Source organism: Corvus cornix, chromosome 3 (assembly GCF_000738735.6).
Source record: "Corvus cornix cornix isolate S_Up_H32 chromosome 3, ASM73873v5, whole genome shotgun sequence".
Classification (NCBI taxonomy): domain Eukaryota; kingdom Metazoa; phylum Chordata; class Aves; order Passeriformes; family Corvidae; genus Corvus; species Corvus cornix.
The window spans coordinates 31149257-31167375 of NC_047056.1; the positions used below are offsets into that span (position 1 = coordinate 31149257).

Consider the following 18119-nt stretch of genomic DNA (forward strand, 5'->3'; position numbering starts at 1 on the left):
CCAGGGCAGGACAAAGTGAGCCTTGCCCTCACACCTGGACAGCCCAGCAGAAGGCCTACAGCAGGCTGCCAGCCCTGTTTGGGGTGCAAAGATCATTTTGCTCCCCCTCAGCAGTTTTTTGGAGGCTGGTCTGGGCTGCACAGCTGTTTCCAATTTAGTGGAGGACACAGAAATGAAATCAGAGCCAGAACAACAAAATCTTCCCTTGGTGTCACCATCTCCCCAGCTTCCAAAATTCGGAGAGGCAATTCCTCCCCACTGAGCAGCAGCCCCCTTTGGCAGAAGCTGGGACAGACATGCAGGAGCCAACTACCACTGGCCTGTGGCGAGTCGAGGTTGGCTCTGTCCTCTGCATGTCAGCCGTGCCCAGTGGCCAGGACAGAAATACATGGGCTATCTTGGGTCCCCACAGACCAAAGGGGCTTTTCGCTTGTAGGCCAGCTCAGAATAGGGGCCCTGGCTGACCGCTGCTTTTGGCATTAAATGTCTGCAGCCCTGCTGAGAAAGGGGATGGTGAGCACAGAAGCAGGTTTTGGGACTTGTCGGGGTCCCGTGCAGTCTGTCTGCCAGCCACCCGTCCTCCCAAGATCCTGCTCACTGCCCGGACAGCCACAGCATCTTGCAAATCCCGAACTGGCTTCAGGTGCTAAATGCAGCTATTTCACAGTGGCTCTGCTCCAAGAGACAGAGAGTGTCTATCCCCCCTCACCTCAAAAACCCGCTTTGTCCCAGCCAAGGGGCACCCCACAATCCCCAGAAACAAAAGGAAGGGGAAGGGATGGATGTCCTGTCTGGGTCTGCTTGTGCCAAATCACTCACTTCCAAAGCTGCAGCCATCTCCAAAGAGTGGGGTAAAGGGGTCCCCACAAGTCCCAGAAGCTGAAGGGACTCGAGGAGCCACATACACCTGCACATTTCCCAGCAGGAAAGATGCTGCCTGCTGAAAGTTGGGTTTGCCATATCCCTGCTCTGTGGCAGACACAGAAGAGCTGTGTGGGTAACCCACAATCCGTGGACCAAGGAATGGAAAGCCAAGGAGGCAGCATGCTGTCAGAGATGTGGTGCAAGCAAAGGAGTTGGAGCAAACACCCAGGGCAGAAGCACCATCTCTGGCACCCTCTTCCCTGAATAAGTCAGCTTCCCCAAACAGCCTGGCAGGACTAAGGTCTCACATGAGGAGCCAAAGCAAGACTCGAGGCAGACACCTCCTTCGGAGCAAATAAGTCAGAGCCCAAACCTCCCACCCTTGGCACTGGCCTTGGCTAAACAGCAGCAAAACAGGGAAATCTTTATGCAAGTAGGATCAGGCAGGGAGAGAAAACAGGAGGTGGGGACAGCTGTGTCTGCCCAAATCCCATCAAAACAGAATCTCCCACACAACCAATAATAATAAGCCCAGCCACAAGTTGGGAAAGAGCAAGTCACGTCCCTTCCAAATCCCAGCCTGTGCTGCTACATCCATGCAAACAGCCACCACCCAGTGTGCCACAGCCATGATATCGCAGCCTGTCTGGGACCCTGAGTATCCTTAGGATATCCCAGGGAAGCACGGAAAACTCTGGATGCGAGCCACCAAGTGCTCTGCTCATGTGGAAATGGCACTTTGCAGCCGCTAGCATTGGCTTGCAGGCTCCACCAGCCTCTCAGCCTCCCCAGATTAATGTGGGGAGCAGAGGAGATGAAGGCAGCTCTAGACACCCTGCTGGGAGACCCAAGGTTACAGCAGCCTCACTGAGGTGGGCTGGCCATCTGGCAAGGTGTCCATCAGGGCTTGCCTGGGTGGATGCTGATGCACTCCCACAGTGATGCCAAGGGATGGGGAGCCCAGGGGCTGAGCCCTGCTGAAGCAATCCCCTCTGACACAGTGCATCTCCCTCACAGCCACAGCGAAGGAAGGGAGGGACAGCTGGTAGCAGATAACTTGTGTGTTGAGTATCGATTGCCAGGCTATTTACTGATGCTGTTTTGTTTCTGGTCAAAGGCTCCCCTTTTGGAGGCAGCCCAGCTGCAGAGCCCAGGCAAGGAGAACGCAGTGCTCTTCAGCACCTCCCTCATCCCCCGCAAGGCATGGATTCTGCATCATGTGGGCACCCCGTTCCCGCTGCCTCCGGGGTAACAGCCCTGTCCAGGAACACACTGGCAGATCGATGTCCTGATGTGGTTCACTACACAGACACGCCAGCCTTGCGTGGCCACAAGGAGTGGGTGTGAAGACGGGAAGGAGCAGCTGCAGGGTAGGGTGGATCACTTCATAATAGCTTGGTTGCGTTGCCGTTGGTCTGTCTCCTCCTGTGGTTAATGGATAACACTCCTGCTCTTGCCAGGATGCCACGAAGACCCACCCAACCCTGCCATCCTCAGCCACAGCCCAACACCTACAAACCTTAATGAGATGAAAGCACTGTGTGCGTCCTGTGGCACTGGGCTCCCTGTGGGGGCAGAACTCCAGTCCAGAGCAAATACCATCAGGGAGCTGAGCGTACAGCACTGAAGGAGGATAAAATATGGAATTGCCTCCAACTTGGTCCTGAGGCCAGGAAATAACAAGGCTTGTCACATGCAGAGCAGGCAAGGCAGATAAGGCTGGCATCTCCTTCAACCCTGAGCCTTGGGCAGGACTGAGAAGCCAGATCTGTCACCAGTCCCTCCTGCCACCCTGGCTGTTCTCCAGGGGTTATCCCCAAGCTTAAAACAGGGGAGTTCTTCTCATGAGGGTTTACTATGACCATGAACAAAAACTCTAGCAAAACTCCAAAGCCCTCAGGGGCTGGAGCCAGGTGAGCAGGCCCTCAGCTGCAGGTGTAAACTGGCTCTGTGTCCCTGCACAGTGTCAGTGGTTGGATGTGCAAGGAAAAATGAACCAAGCAGGGATGAGGACCATGTTTGGAGCCACAGCTTGGGCAGCAGAGAAGCCAAGCAGGGCAACCCAGGCAGGACAACCCTCTCCCCAGCAGCCTTGCAGGAGGCTGGAGCCACTTCAGTGTCAGTCTGGGGACGCAGATACACATTCAGGTTGATGGCTTGCCCTTGGCACAGCACGGCTGATGACACAGTCCTGCTGCCATGACTGAGCCTCAGTACGTGGCCAGAGCAAGCTGCTCAGCACATGGGAGGCCGATGGCACGACCCTCCAGTCCCACTGCTGCTGCCCACTCAGCCACACCTGCCTCCTCCCTCTGCAGCTTCCTGGTCTGCTCACTCCATGAATTTCCAGCTGGAAATTTCACAGCGAGGTGCCTTCCTATCAGACTAGTTCTAAAGCAAATGAACTAAAGCAAGTCTCACTGGCAGTCGTGTGGTAGGAAGCAGCAAGAAGGCCCTGCGGAAATCTGCCTGATTTCCTGCTGACAGCTTCTGTACGAGCTGCCAGGCAGGCAATAGGTCTCTGCTCCCTTTTGGCCCCAAGGAAAGTTGGTCTCCTGGAGATAAAACCTGACTGTGCTCACCGATGGCTTAACCAAGAGGCTGAAAGAGAGCCTTGAGCACTGCACCCAGAACGCCAGGCTCACCAATTTGTGTCACAGTTAGTGCATGAAAGCCACACACACAGAGCTTTGAGCCTCCCCTTTCTTGGGGATTGGCAAGACCAGGAAAAAGCCTGCTCCAAGCCAGAGCAGGACCAAAAGGTCACAACAGTGATGTTTTTCATATCACCTCCATCAGCAATGAAATTAAGAAGGACTGTTAGTGTTATTCCTACACAACAGCTTCCCTTGTCTCATGGGAACAGCAATCCTCAGAAGCATTCCTCATGCAGCATCACAGCTCTTCTCCAACACGGGGACCCCAGAGCCCATATACAGCCCCCCAGCTAGGTCTGCAGAATCTGGAGTGGGAAAATGGGGTGCAGTACTTTGCTGCTGCCTCAGCTGGGGCACTGAGACCCTCCAGACCACGCATCCTGATGTAACCAGACCCACCCAGGGTCTGCTCCTACTCTGCACAGTTGTTCCCCATCCCACATCTTGCACACTCTTAACCTAAGAAGCAATTACAGCTTCCTATAGCACTGCTTAATCAAATCAAAATAGCTGTGTGGCTGGTAAAACCCTGACTTCTGCCTGGCTGAAAATGCCTGTAGCTCACTCCACATAGTGCTCTGGGCCTCAGCTTGTTGGCAGCTGAGTAAGAGTTAGCACAGAGATGAGACTCTGGGAGCTGGCAGTCCTGCAGCCCCAAGCAGCACAGTGCTGGGCTGGCAGGTGTCTCAGGACAGAGCTTGGTGTTGGGAAAGCTCAGGAAGGCACAGGGAGGTAAGCGAGGTTTACATTGTGGGGTCAGCACGGAGCTGGCAAGGACCACTAGAGAATGGAATTCTGTGGATGAGAGCAGGTGCTGCAGCTTCCGTAGCACTTGCCAAGGGCCTGGACATTACACTGAACAAAAACAACCAAGATCTACATGTGTCCCGTGAAAACCACCAGAAGCTGTTTGCTGGCTTCCCAAAGCCAGTGGCTGGTGCCTTCCCACTTGGACAGGGCACACAGGTGGTCCTGGGCTCCCTCCATCCCAATGGGCTGCTCCCTAAGCCCTGCCTCTGCCAGGAGAGCTGGGAATGAAGCTGGGCAGAGTGAGGAAGGTGCAGCATGGGAGTGGGTGAACGGGCACCTTGTCATCCACACCCTGGCTTACCCCCATACCACAACAAGGAATAAGACAGGTCAGGCCAGGGCAACAACAAAGCCCATGGCTCATCTTTAAAGAGGAAGAAGCTCATTAACACCTCCCAGCCCAAGATAATGAGAGCACGGATGTCATGCTGGGAATTGATGCCAGTAGTTAATTATGCAGCTTGGCAAGGACTGGAGAAAAGGGACAACTGCAGGATGCAGGTGCCATATTGTCCTGTGTGCTGGTGCTACATCTACTGATTCAAGCTGAAGTGAATTTCTTCAGCCTCCTCACTCCAGGTATCTGATACAGTGTAAGCCTCCACCTCGTGTCTGTGCTAGTTGTGGAGGGAAGAGTCATCCTGCAAAGCATCTTCTGGGTCTGATGTTACAGCCCTTGGTGCTGAAAAGAAGGTGCCTTTGCTCTGTGAAAACCTTTTTGGTGAGCCAAGAGCAAGCCTACCTGTCTTTTCCAGGAGCAAAAAGCAATGGCAGGAGCAGGAGTGCTTTGGAGGGCATACATGTGGTGTCAGCACCGGACTGACACTATCAGTGGCCCATGAGCTGCACAAAGTGAACCCAAGGGAAAAGCATCCCTGCACAGCCATATCCTGAGATAGCTTTGCAGAGGAGGCAGGCTCGAGGGAGCCTGAGGCCGTCCAGCACCTTCCAGGGGCTGGTGAGTGGAAACAATGCCACCAAGCTGGGATGCAGTGCAGAAAGAGAGTGGGATTTCCCATGTCGGCACTCACAGAAGTCCCTCAACTGTGTCTGCTCACAACAGGGAACTGAGGGGCTGTTGGGCTGCTTTCTGTTTCAGAGCTGCCGGGAAGTGCATCCAGCTGTGGCCAACAGCTGCACAAATTCCTCCTGTAGCCCCTAGCCCTGGGGATCAAGGATACAGGCTTTACTTGTCTGCGATCCCACAGCTCCGGGGCTTAGCCGCTGTTGCCTTCCCACACAGTCTGCAGTTCCACAGCCCATTCCCAAGAGGCAGATGGGAGTGCTGGTGAGTACAGGCAGGGACTGTGTTGGTCTGGCAGTATTAGCATCTAGCAGGGGTGTGAAGCTCAGATTTAACTACAGGGGTGAGGAGGACAGCACAAAAGGGCTCTACAGGAGCTCTTGGTGCTTCTGCTTGGACCAGGCTCTCCCTTAACGCTGACGGTTTGCTCAGGAATGGAAAGAAACACTCATTGAAATCTTCCACAGCATCCCACAGCCAACTGGGAGCATTTTCTTGAGCAGGACCTGGAGCAACCCTGACCCAGCAGTTTTTCTGTCAGCCGAGGGGGCTCTGCCCCACTTCTCGCACAGCAGCACACGACACCCTGCCCACGCACCTGCCAGCGGCTCCCCACAACACCCGTCGGCTGAGGCACGGTGGCAGACACTGCCTGCCGTGCACACGCGCCACTGCTCGGCAGGGATGTGCACCTCTGCGGCCGCAGGAGCGCTGCACAAACCCCTCGGTGAAGTCCTGCATCCCAAGTATCAGAGCATCGGTGCGCTTTGCATCCCCAGAGCCACGTGCTGGCCGCTCCACTTCGCATCCCCAAAACCACATGCTCTCCCCCCGGCAGTAACTGTGAAAGGGGATTTGTAGTTGCCGTGCAAAGTAGCAAGGAAGAATCCCCCCCCCCCAAAAAAGCAGTATCTGTGCATCTTACACCCCTCCGGCCCCCCAACCCGCGACTCGCACGCCGCCTCTCCCCACGCTGTGGCGCCGGGTTCTGAGCTTGGGGCATCCCCCGGCTTCCTCCGAGGGCTGCCCACGCACCCGGCAGCTTTGAAACGCCTCGTGGAGCCTCGGAGGGAGCCGGGGTGGCCAAAAGCTCGGCGACTTTGAGCCAATACCTGGAACGCAGGCGCCCACCGCTGCCTGCCGGCTCCGGCTCCTTCTCTCGCCGGTGCGGATGAACCCGCCGCCTCCGTCCCGCTCTCTAAACTCCTCCTTCCCCTCCTGCCGCCTTCAGTGCCACGCGGTTCCCGCGTGGGAGAGGCGGCGGGTTTCCCCGCTTCCCGCCCCTTCCCCGCTCCCCCTCGCCCCCGGGAGAGAAAGGGTGAGCAGAGCCGCGACCCCTCCGCGGGCAGCCGTGCGCACCTCGGGGGGAACCCACCTGCGCCGCGCTGTCCGCGCCGCCCCGCGTTCTGCTGCTGTCCCTTCCCCTGCCCGCCCCTGCCCGCCCCCATTTTTACGCCGACTGCAGCTCCACGCCCCGCATCTGGCGGGAAAACCCCCGGCCGCGGGCCGCCTGCTTCTTGGGAAGAGAGAGCAGAGCAAGCCCTCTCTAACTCCGGAGCCGCACCCAGCGCCGGGTTTGCGTTAATCTCCATGCGTTAGTAAATATTATAGCTGTAACGGGAGCTATGCATTAAAGTATGGCTCTGAATGGAGTGTGAACTGGCCCCTAAGTTTGCTACGTTCCTCACTTGTCCCACATGCTGCGTTCTAATCCAGACAAAAACACTCTCTGCTGGCAGTCACCACCTAAGGGTGTAATATATATCCTTATTTATACATATACGGATGTGTATATATACGTACACATATACATACACAAGCGTATATATACATACGCATGTGTATACACATATATAAATAACTGTCTGGAGTTAGTGATCTAGTGGGTGTCATCCCTGCCCATGGCAGGGGGATTGGAACTCAATGATCTTCCAACCCAAACCGTTTATGATTCTGTAAGTCACAGAGAGGATTAAAGACAGCTTTTTGCACTGTGTATTCGTGGTGGTGCTACCCAGGATGGCAGGCAATGTGCAGAGCCCTGTGAACCTTAGCAATCCCCCTATATTCGGAGGATATAAGTACCGTGTGTATGCAGTATCCAAAGGGCAGGAACAAACTCTAAGATGAGTTTTTTCAGGCTGCCGCCTCCAGGCTCCTATCTTTCCAGAATAAATATCTACTCCGCTGTGATAAAAGCCTGTTGCTCAGCTGAACTGCAAACGTGGAGGATTCCTCAGGTACTTTGTCCCCCAGTAAAGGGGAGTGCACCTGTTTTTAACCTCATATCAATGCACTTAAACAGTCACACAAGTTTGGGGGTTTTTTATGTAGCTGGGTGTTTAAAGGAAAACAGGGCACTCCTGGCTCTCTCCATTCACTGTGCTGGGCGGACACAGGCAGTGGCACCAGGAAGTCCCCGCAGCAGCTTTGACCATTAAAACATTTGTTCCATTAATAAACAGCCTCAGAAAATTCTCTGCAGATGGTGATCAGTTTGGGTTAGAAATTAAAACCAGAAGTTAACCACCCCCGAAAGCTCTGGCAGATTCTCATTCTCACGCTCTCTCAGCAAGATGATCTCTAACACACATCTTCCTGCAGAATCCAAGCACCAAGCTTGTATTTTAAGACAGACCTACAAAACATTGCCACATAAGCAAAAAGTCCTCAAAGCCCAAGAAAAAGGCAGTGGTTACAGGGCTGAGACAACTACCAGTGCTTTCTGATCTGCAACGATGACACTGCAGAGTGTCACCCTGAGGAAGAGACCTCTTCACTGATCTGCTCAGTAGCAGCCTCCACAGCTGGATCTCTCCCTCTGCGTTGGTCAGAGATACTTGTCATAGTTATGGGCTTCTGGGGTCAGATACGAGGGTACACTAACAACATGAAGGGAGCAGCAGACAATGCTGCCAGATAGTAAGACAGGAGGCTCTTCTCTTAAATTTAAGATCCATATCAGATCAAATTAAATTTAAAAGCTCTCATGTCCAATTAAAGCTCCCAGGCTGCATCTCCCAGGCAATGACAGATCCAAGCCTTGGGCCTGCCTTTCCTCAGGCCCCTTTCCCTAAGCCATTCTGATCTGGAAGGTCTTCTGGTTAAGCTACAACACAGACAAGACCTCTCTTCTCCCCACCTTGCCTCACCTCGTCTTTTCTCTCCTCTCCTATCTCCTCTCTTCTCTGCTAAATCTGAACAAAACAGAAAAGCAAGGTCGCCTGCTTGGGATGTCTCCTGTCACCTCCTCTCTAGCTTTGAGATGTGCCATGCTGTCACCCACAGAGCCCCACAAGCCCCCTTGGTAGTCCCTGGAACATGGATGCCACAGCAGCTTGGGTGCCGTGTTTCTCCTTGTGATGTCCACACTTGCTGCTAAGCAGCATGAGCATCTCTACAATTTTATTTTTCTCTATATAAGCTCCAACTTTAGCACAGACTAAAAGCTGTGAGAACCAACTCCCCCAAGAACTTGAGCACAGGGTCCAGACTGGCGTTGCCCAGCCAAACTGACACTGTGCTTCCAGAAGCCAGGACAAGGCTCTCAGCATCATTATAACCTCAGACCCCATCGGGAGGAGAAACACCACAAAATTTACCTTTGAGTGGATATTCCAGGAAGTCTCTCCTTCAGGACAGGGTGGGTGTAACCACTGCCTCACCCCAGGCTTTCAGCAGCAGGGCTCGTAGCACTTACCATCACCAAAGTACAGGATTAAATGTTCTCTAATTTGCAGCTCTGGTCCTGTCTGCACAGCCACTCCCCCAAGCAGGGGAATCAACATCTCTCAACAGAGACGTCTCTCATTGGCGAGGGGGGGTTTGAAATCCATTAGCGCTGAACAGTGTCCCAGCCACCGGTGACCGCAGGCAGACAGGAGGCCAGCAGACAGGCCCGAGGGGAGGCACGGAGAAAGGCAGCTTCCAGCTCCTAAGTACAGCACGGGCTGCTGGCTGCTTCCCTGCACAGACCTGTGCACCAACCCATCACCAACTTGCAGGACGGGGCCTAATGATGTCTTCTCTTGTGTAGGTAGAAGACCTGGAGCGAGCAAGACACCATGGGGTGAAGAAGGCTAAGTCTGGGAGAGAGTGAGTGTCCTTTAAAATCCAGCCCTGGCTGGTGCAGGACAGGAGACATTTCACTCAATGTTCTCTTCTCTGTAGAGGCACTTCAGCCCCTCAGCGAGCACGGCTGCTCCCAAGAGTGATGCAAGTCCTTGGGTTGTGTAATGTCAATGGCAGCATGCAGTTTCAGAGGGGTGACACCCCCTCTGCGGTGTATGGGAAGGTAACAAATTGCACAGCCAATAACAACTCATTTATTGCCCCACAAACATGAGCACTTGCTGCAGGGCCAAGCTGCCTTGCTTCATCTTGGCAAAGGTGTTGTGTTTGAAGAACCCTCTGCTCCCAAGTGACTCTCATGTTATCATCTTCACCTCTGCGTGTACAATAGCAAACCTCCTAGAAAAAACAAACAGCTACGAAAACAGTCTCTGCTCCAAACTGGAAACAGCTGTGCTTTGCCCAGCACTGGTACTGGGCCCACCACTGCATGACCCACAGATCTAGATGTTTCTCCCCAGTGTAATTTGGGCAAGGAGAAAAGGCAGCCTCAAGTGTGGCCCAGGGGCTTGCTGCGTTCCCACCCTCTCCATCCCCAAAGCAGCAGCACAGTGCCAAAACACGCTGCTGCTGTTGGCAGATTGCTGCGCTCCCCAGAGCAAAGGGAGAAGGCAAGGGAGGAAGGCAGCCAGCAAAGCCTCTCCCTTACATAAGGCTGGGAGTCCCATGGACATGCTTCCCAGAGCATGCTGGTGGGGCTGAAGCTGCCCAGCCCTTTGAGTTTTCTTTCTGAAAACTCGAACATGCACTGCGGGCATTGCGACGCCGTCACCTGGAGCCCAATTTGTACGCTCTGCTCACAGCTAGTTTGTAACAGGCAGAACAAACAGGCGAAGTGCTCTCCCTTCAATGATGCTTGCTGCCAACCTTTCACAAAAGCTGGGTTTTTTTTTTCCTTCCTCCCTTGTAGCAATTCCCTGCTTTAACTAAAGCTATGAAATCCAAAAGGGGAAAACAAATAAACAGCTGGTTTGGAAAGCAAGAGCAAAAAGGGAGATTTATTCCGAGCAGTGGATAATGCATCACATGAGCTGAAGGAATATTTTTGGTGCCTCTTGGGCAATATCTGAGTTTTAGGGCCTGAGGAGCTAGGCAGCATTTGCAGGCACTTAATGTTTTCAGAATCCTTTACACTTGGCACCCACGTCGACCGTTTTCCTTGGAGATTTCCAAGCACTTTGCAACCATACATTAATTAACCCACCAGCCCTCCTCTGCAATGAGATTTCCCTTTCCCTGTAATGTGCCTGTGCTAGGGACAGGGGAAACTGAGGCATGGCAAGGCCATCAGCCTGCAGCAGGGCTGAGGCCAGGGGGCTGCATGCCATCCAGCTCTCCTTTCCATTGCAAAGCCACCCTTCCCTTTGCAAGCACGACCCACAGTGACACTGTTTCCCTCCGTTGGATGCTGCCTGCCCCATTCCAGAGGAAGGCATGGGCAGTCAGCTCAAAGAGCCTCTGCACTGGCCCTCGGTGCCATGGAGCAGAGAAACAGAGAGCCAGTATGTCTGAAAGGCAGAGCAGGCAGGCAGGAGTGGAGTGGCAAGCAGATTAGCAGCTGTATCCAATTGCCTGCGTGTGTGAGAAGGCAGCCCTATCGGGAAAGGGGGGAAAGGGGCATTTTAATCAGTCACATGGAGGGAAACATAGAAGGTGCCAAACCTCTGTCAAGTGCCAGCGCGTTATTAATCTATTAGCCAACGGGGGCAAAAAACCCACTGCAGGCTCCCAGGAATCCAGTTATAGTGAGACTACAATGATCATGGATGCTTTGTTAGTCAACAAAGCATCTCAGCCTGTTGCTGAGATCAGCAAATGGCTCGGGGACCAATTATTCTAGTTTTCCTCTTCCCTTGCTGGTCCCAGCTGACCCTGGAGCAGGGTCCTGGCTGAAGAGCTGCTGGCAGACCCTTTTGGGGCAGGAGATCTCCAGTCATTGCTTGCAGGACTCCTGATGGTAACCCCTGGGCTCTCGGTGCCCTGCATTTTGGGATGAGGTGGTTAAGGCAGAGGTCATGCTCACCTGATGGCCTGAGCCTTGTTGGGATGAGGTGGGTAAGGAGTGGGCTGCAATACTCTCCTGAACTCTGCCTGTGGCACAGAGATCCAGCTGGTACATCACCGCTTGCAGGGAGCCACGCAGACCTCCAGCATCCTGTCGTCCCTCTGCTTCCTTGCACGATCCGGCCTGCAGGGATAAAGTCAGGCAGCTGCCTGTGACTTCTTCACTAGCGGGCTGAGGGCAGCAGGAGCTCACTGCCAGCAGCAGAGCAGCCCTTGGTGAAACCCTCCAAGGAAAGGCAGGGCAGGGGGAGGCTCCTGCTCCCAATCAGCCTCACCATCTCCCCGTGCTAAGGATCCACCTTTGCTGGTAGCACTGAGATGCAATGTGGTGATACCACTACTCCTAAAGCACTCACAGCCCTGGTGAGCAAATGGTCTGGAGACACAAGGAAGGGCCTCCCAGCCCAGTGACAAGGCCATGGGTGTTTTCCAGCTGGGCAAGCAGAAACAAATCCCATTGTCCGCTGATTGGTCCCAGTTCAGCAAGGGACCCGTGGTGCCCACAGGGCTCCTGGGACCTGGCACGGACAGTGGGGTCCAGTCAAACTCCAGCCCCCTCTCAGGCTGCTGGAGGTGGGGGCAGCCTGCCCCAATGGAACAGCAGCATCTTTGGGACACAGGGCATCCCCCTGCTGTCAGGATGGGGGGACACAAGCCCCTCTGCCCAAGCCACTGCTGAGGGTCTCCCATCCTCACCATCTTCCTTCGCACAATCCTTCCCTGGCAATCCATCCCCAACCCTCTGCCTCCCTCCCTGCACTGCTGCTACCCTCTCCCGAGCTCCAGCTGCCCATGTGCTTTCTCCTACAAGCATTAAGGGAGTAAATACTGACTAATGGCACCAATTACCAGCTGAGCTGCTGGGTGCTAGTTACTGAGTGACAGCTGTGCCGCCACCGGCCAAGGGTGAAATGTTACCTCACAGCAGGCAGTCTCCGCCTGCCAGAGCCCAAGCTGAGGCCTGGATAAACTTAAGATACACAGTTCAGGCCCCATTTGTACCAGAGGAGACAGGGTTAACCCCTGGCTCATCGACAGGCAGGAACATCCTGTGGCGTTCAGAAATGGTAGCCCCGGGCACTGACCACTCCAAGCACCCGGTCAGGGTGTCACACCAGGTCTCCTTGGCGGAGGATGGAGCTGGGGCTGGCAGAGGGAGCCACACTATAGTCAAGGTCATCTGGCCCATTGAAGCAGTGCCGGGGGCACATCCTGCTCCTTAGCTGGCAGCACCAGTCTCCCACGATGGAGCACAGCCATTAAGGAAGGAGCTGGCTGGCACTCAGCCACACTCGTAAAACACCGTGGGGGAGCTGTGGACTGTTGGGAGCCAGGGAACCTGGCAAGAGGAAGAGGGGTGGCAGCTGCCGTGTGGTCCTGTTCCCCCCTCGACAAAGTCCATCCACACCCCAGTGTAGCAAGGTGCCCAGCGACTCCCAGAACCATCTAAAAGGCAGAAGGCGGCTTTCTGGAGGATGGGTGAATCCCAGCTCTGGAGGATAGCCTGAAGCAATGGCTCCCCATCAGCCTTCCCGAGGCACCTTGGTGGCAGCAGGCAGAGCCATGCTCCGGCACTCAGGGAGTGCTGCTGCAGCCAGAGTCTGCCCATCCTGCGTGGCAGGGCAGGGCCAAGGTGCCCACCTGCTCTCCCAGCCAGCCTGCTCCTGGGCAGTCTCTGTGCTCACCACGGGGACCATGGCACATGGCCACCTGCAGAGATGAGAGCTCCAAACACAGGTCCAGGAGTTCTCACAGCCGTGCCAGCCCTGGTCTGTGCCTGGCCCGACATTTGCTGGCTGGTGTGGAGGAATTCCGCTCTGTGCAAATGTCTGGCAAAGCTGACTAAATCCTGTCTGGAAACTAAGTCCATCCAGTCATGCTTTCCCCTTTGGGCGAATCAACAGCGGAGCTGTGGCTGAATGCTCCTAAACATCCCCCAGGGAGGTCTCCAGGAGGGCCCTTTCCCACAGCTCCCAACAGTACCAGCCGTTCATCATTTCTTCTCCTTGCCAGTCATGCTTCCGCAGGTTCCCAAGCTGAAACGAGGCCCCCAGGCCACCCAGTGGAGCACAACCATGGGACATCAAAAGAAGGGCAGGCCAAACCCATGACCAGCAGCCCAGCTGCCAGGGTACCGCTGGGACTGCCCTCCCCCCTTTCCTCAGCCCCTCTGCAAAGCTGAGTCTCCACCCGTGGGCAGAGGATGCTGTAACACGGACCAGGGAGGAGGAAACCCTCGGGGGGTCCTGCACCCCTCACACGACGGGCTGGGGTACGTGGCTGGGAGCCTGCAGCGTCCCGCGCCCATGCCGCGGGGGGAGCGCGGCAGAGTTGGCCTGTCGCCGGGGGGGAGGCACTGTCCCCTGACCCCTTCCCACCCCTCTGCAGAGCTGCCCGACCCCGCGGGGCCCTGGGGGGCTCTGTGGGGCTCTGGGGGCCCTGCGGGGCTCTGGGGGGCCCTGGGGGGCTCTGTGAGGCTCTGTGGGGCTCTGGGGCCGGCCCGGCGCTGAGCACCCGCAAACTCATCGGCGGGCGGGCCGCGGCTGCCCCCTGGCGGCGGCGCGGGGCGCGGGCCCTCTCCCGGCGGGAGCGGGAGCACGGGGAGCCCACGGGGAAGGAATTAGCCGGGCGCGGGCTTAAGCGGCCCCGCGGAATGCGGCGGCGACGGCGGGGGAGCAGCGTGCGGGGAGCGCAGCTGGGGCGTTCTCCCAGCAGCGGGGAGCTGGTGGCTGGTGGGAAAGGGTCCGGCATTCCAGGGTGGGGAGGTATGCCAAGCCACCCCTCGGGCGGGGGGTTTAGGGTAGGGTAGGCACGGGCCCGAGCACTGGGGTCACCATGAGGATGAGGAGGCAGTGAGCTGCAGCAGGGAGTTGGGGGAATAAATGGCACTGGGAGCCAAGTGCACAAAGTGGGGCAAGGCACCCCGAAGAGTGGGCTTGTTGTGTGTGCTGTGCTAATCCGTGGGGGGACTGGGGATGAGCGGGAGCTGGGAAATCTGGGAGTAAGCAGGGAAGTCCAGGGCAGAAGCAAGGGCTTTTTGTTTGAAGGTGGTTTAAAGAAACCGAGTTTGCCTGTAGGTAACACACTGTGCAGAAGGGCAGGGATAGGAATCAGATCTCAGGGTCAGGATGGATCGATCACATGAGGACACAACACTGTGACAGTCACCCTGAACATGATAACTATCATGTGGGGCTGTGCTTGCTGCTCAGCTGCAGGCCACAGAAGGAGTCCTGGCTGGTCCCCTGAGAACCCCAAGTTCCACAAGGATGGGATGGGGAAAGGCATGAAGTGCACCTCCTCAGCATAGGTTACTTCCCAAAAGGCAGCTTGCGTCCCTCTCCCCTTCATCCTGGGCTGTGAGGCATCCAGAAGCACCCTTGTGCCACTGACCCAGTGCCCCAGGAACAAGAGGGCCTCCTGGCACTACCCTCCCCTGGACTTATGGCCTCAGGCTTACTCTATACATGCATACTCAGCTGATAGAGACTCAGTCTCTGGGGAAACAGCCTGCTCTTCTAACACTGCTACCCAGACCCAGTAAATCTCTTTTCTGGTAAGCCAGGTGACAAAAGTCAGCCCTTACAACACTGGTGGCTGGCTTCCCACAAAGATCCCTCTTCTGGGGAGGAGCTGCAGACATCACCAACCCCCTGTCTTCTCCACTCTCCACACAGGATCTGCCATCTCCAGAGGATGCAAGCAGGTGGGAAAGTCTCACCTGGCTTTTGCTACTGCAGTATCCTGGGATGGCAGAGCTGGGAAGATCTCAGCAGAGCTGAGCTGCTATACAGTCCCCAGCAGTGCTGCTGCTGGCCCTGCTTTGCACTTGCAGTCATGGAGGTGCTGGGTTCCCTGAAAAAAGCCAGGCTTCTCAAGAAGGAAAAAAGCTCCACGAAAGCCTAGCTTTCTGGAGATCCCTGGAGGGTCTTGTTGCTGGCAGTAGCTCAGGGCAGGGCTGCTGTCTTTGATTCTGGACAGGCTTCTCTGCCACTGCTGCCCGTATCGCCCATCCTGCTGGTCCCAGTGCAATCCAGCTTGCCTTCAGGGATGCTCCAACCATTCCTGGCAGCGAATGGCAGGATTTCTTATATGTCTGTGGACAAAACAGCTGGCGGAACACAGCTGGTACTCCTCCACCACATCCTCCATCACCTTCCCTGCACAAGCCCGAGGATCATGACAGATAAGTTTCACTATCTCCTACCACCCAACTGTGCCAACTTCCCTCACTCCCTACATTTTCTGATCCATTCCAGCCCCTACAGCACCCACTCCCTCCCAGGACAGCATCAGGGCACTGGAGGTATAAGGACAAAAAGCAGCAGTGGGGACCCTGTTTTCTCACCTCTTGCATTAAGACCTTTACTGGGGCAGCAGGGCAGTGCCCTGACCTTGAGAGGCACCACTCATTTGGGTCAAGGGCCATGCTACGAACCCTGCTCTGCCTGTACCTTCACCTCTCTTCCGCCTGCACACGAGGTCAGGCTCCTGCAAACAAGCCTTGGGTCATGCCTTGGACTCACAACGCAGCCAGGACCTCTGCGCTGGGCCAAATCACACCGAGGGCAGCCAGGGAATGGTGCCTGGGGAGAAAGGACCTGCATGGGGAATGGTGCAAGGGGGGAGGGCAAGCTTCCAGCGGTCAATCTACAAATAGAAAGGGTCATGGGAGAGTGCCCAGCTACTACTGGGGCAAAGGGCCTGCAAGAGGCGATTTGGGCTGTAGAAGAAGCTCTGGCAGGGACGTGAGCGGTGGCACAGCCCCAAGAACCCCAAGAACGTGGAGGGCTCCCTGAAGGTGTTCCCTGTGGTGCAGGCAGCCCTGGGGCCGTACAGGAACATGTGCCTGGCGGGGCAGGGAGGGAGCCAGCACTCAGAGAGGGCTGGGACTGACACAGGAAGATGACGGGGCCAGTAAGCGGCGGCCGTGCCAGTGGTCGGGTGACATCTCCACGGGCAGGGTAACCAAACACCGTCCCCAGCTGGCTGTATCGGGGGATGGCGAGAGGGGAGGCGTTCCTTGCCCCGTGGTACTGCGTTCCCGGGACAGCCTCCCTGACCGGCCCCGCGGGGGTCCTGTAGATGGAGGGGAAGGGAAGGCAGCAGCACCCAGCACCGGCAGGGTCGGAGCCCCGGTCGGACAGCCGGCCACCTCCGCAGCCCCGGCCACCTCCGCAGCCCCGGCCGCCGCGCACGGCCGCGGGACGCCTGCCAGGGCTTCCCCGAGCGCTGCCGCCGCTGCTGCCGGGGGTCCCGCTCCGCCCCAGCGCCCACCCGCACCCGAGGCAGCCGGGGCACCACCACGTCGCTTACACGTTTCCCCGGGAGCTGCCGGCTCCTTCCCGCGGCGCCGCCGCCCGCAGGGCACGGTCCCGTCCCGCACCGCCCGGTGCCAGCGCTGCCGGCCGCGGCACGCCGGGTCCTAGCGCTTCCCGCCGCGCCAAGGGCACCGCGCGGGCGGGCTGGGACAGCCCTCGGCTCCGGGCCCGCCGGACTGCAGCCCGGTGCCCCCACCCCTGCAGCCCGCTTTGATCCGGCCCCCCCAGCTGCATCGGCCGCACCTGCGGGCGGGATGCTGCTGGGGTCGCCCCGCTACCGCAGCTCCGGCACAGGAATGCCCGGTGCTCTGGCTTTTGCCCAGTGTCTCCCCTCTTCCTGGAACAGACAGCTGGCCCTACTGCCCCGGGAGGGGGGCATAGCCGCGCTGTCCTTTTGCCTAGGCAAGGAGGGCAGGGTGCCGCAGCCAGCCCCTCCACTGCTGCTCCCCCGTTTCACTCCCCTCTGCGCCGGGGTCAGGCTCCGAACCCTCCTTGCAGCTGGGGACTAGAAAGCTCCGGACCCTGGCTGGGGTCCCTCAGTGTGTGATGGCTCCAGAGCTCAGCACAGGCTCCGGCTGCAGGGTGACCTTGCAGCAGGACTGCCGAGCAGCCGAAATGGAGGACAAGACCTTGGCTTAGTGAAGGGGGTTGGAACCAGACCCTCTCCTTGGTAGCCGGCAGAACAAGGCACATCAGGGACAGTGCTTACTCTGGTCACCTCCCTGCCTGCACCCGGCCCTTACCTGGATAGCTCAGCTCTCCTGATGCCAGATGATGCTGCCTGCAGACTCCTCACTGCCTGGTGCTAAGCAGGGTTGGATTTCCCACGGCAGGAGGACCAGGGTGCAAAGGCTTTGCCACCCTCCAGGCTCTGCAGCCGAAGTGGGTTTCAGAGCCCTGGTGCTGGCTGGGGCTGGCTGAGCACGGCTTCCGCTGGCTCAGCAGGTGGAGGCTGCATGCACGGGCAGATTAGTGGGGGGGGGAATTGGCTTCTGCCATAGGAACTAAAGGCGGGATTTGTCAGCGGGTTGCTGTGGGGCCAAGTGCCAGCACAGGGGAGGAGAGGGGAAGGCTGTGGGTGGCCTGTTGCCTCGGGGGTACAATGAAGCCCATACTACAAGGGGGGTACTGAAAATGGTGCTGCAGGTGCCAGCATCGTCCCTGGAATGGGGTATTTCTCTAGAGGCACATGTCACCCCATGCTGCTATGCAGGACTTGGGCCATGGTGGGACTCTTGTTGAGCTCCC

General features: G+C 56.9%; 1 protein-coding gene across 5 annotated transcripts in view; it reads right to left on the reverse strand.

Moving 5' to 3' along the window:
• Positions 1-17764, reverse strand: part of SLC29A1 (solute carrier family 29 member 1 (Augustine blood group)) — a 33884-nt gene extending 16120 nt beyond the window's left edge. The window contains exons 1-2 of one of the 5 annotated variants that reach the window (XM_010391789.4): positions 17615-17764; positions 11510-11674 (exon numbers count right to left, since the gene is read on the reverse strand). The gene's annotated coding sequence lies outside the window, so the exon portion shown is untranslated. Of the gene's footprint in view, positions 1-6467; positions 6612-6730; positions 6789-8957; positions 9341-11509; positions 11675-16866; positions 16933-17614 lie in introns of those variants that run through there. The other 4 variants (XM_039568718.1, XM_010391790.4, XM_039568716.1 and 1 more) reach the window with 4 other exon arrangements.
• Positions 17765-18119: the final 355 nt, after the last annotated feature.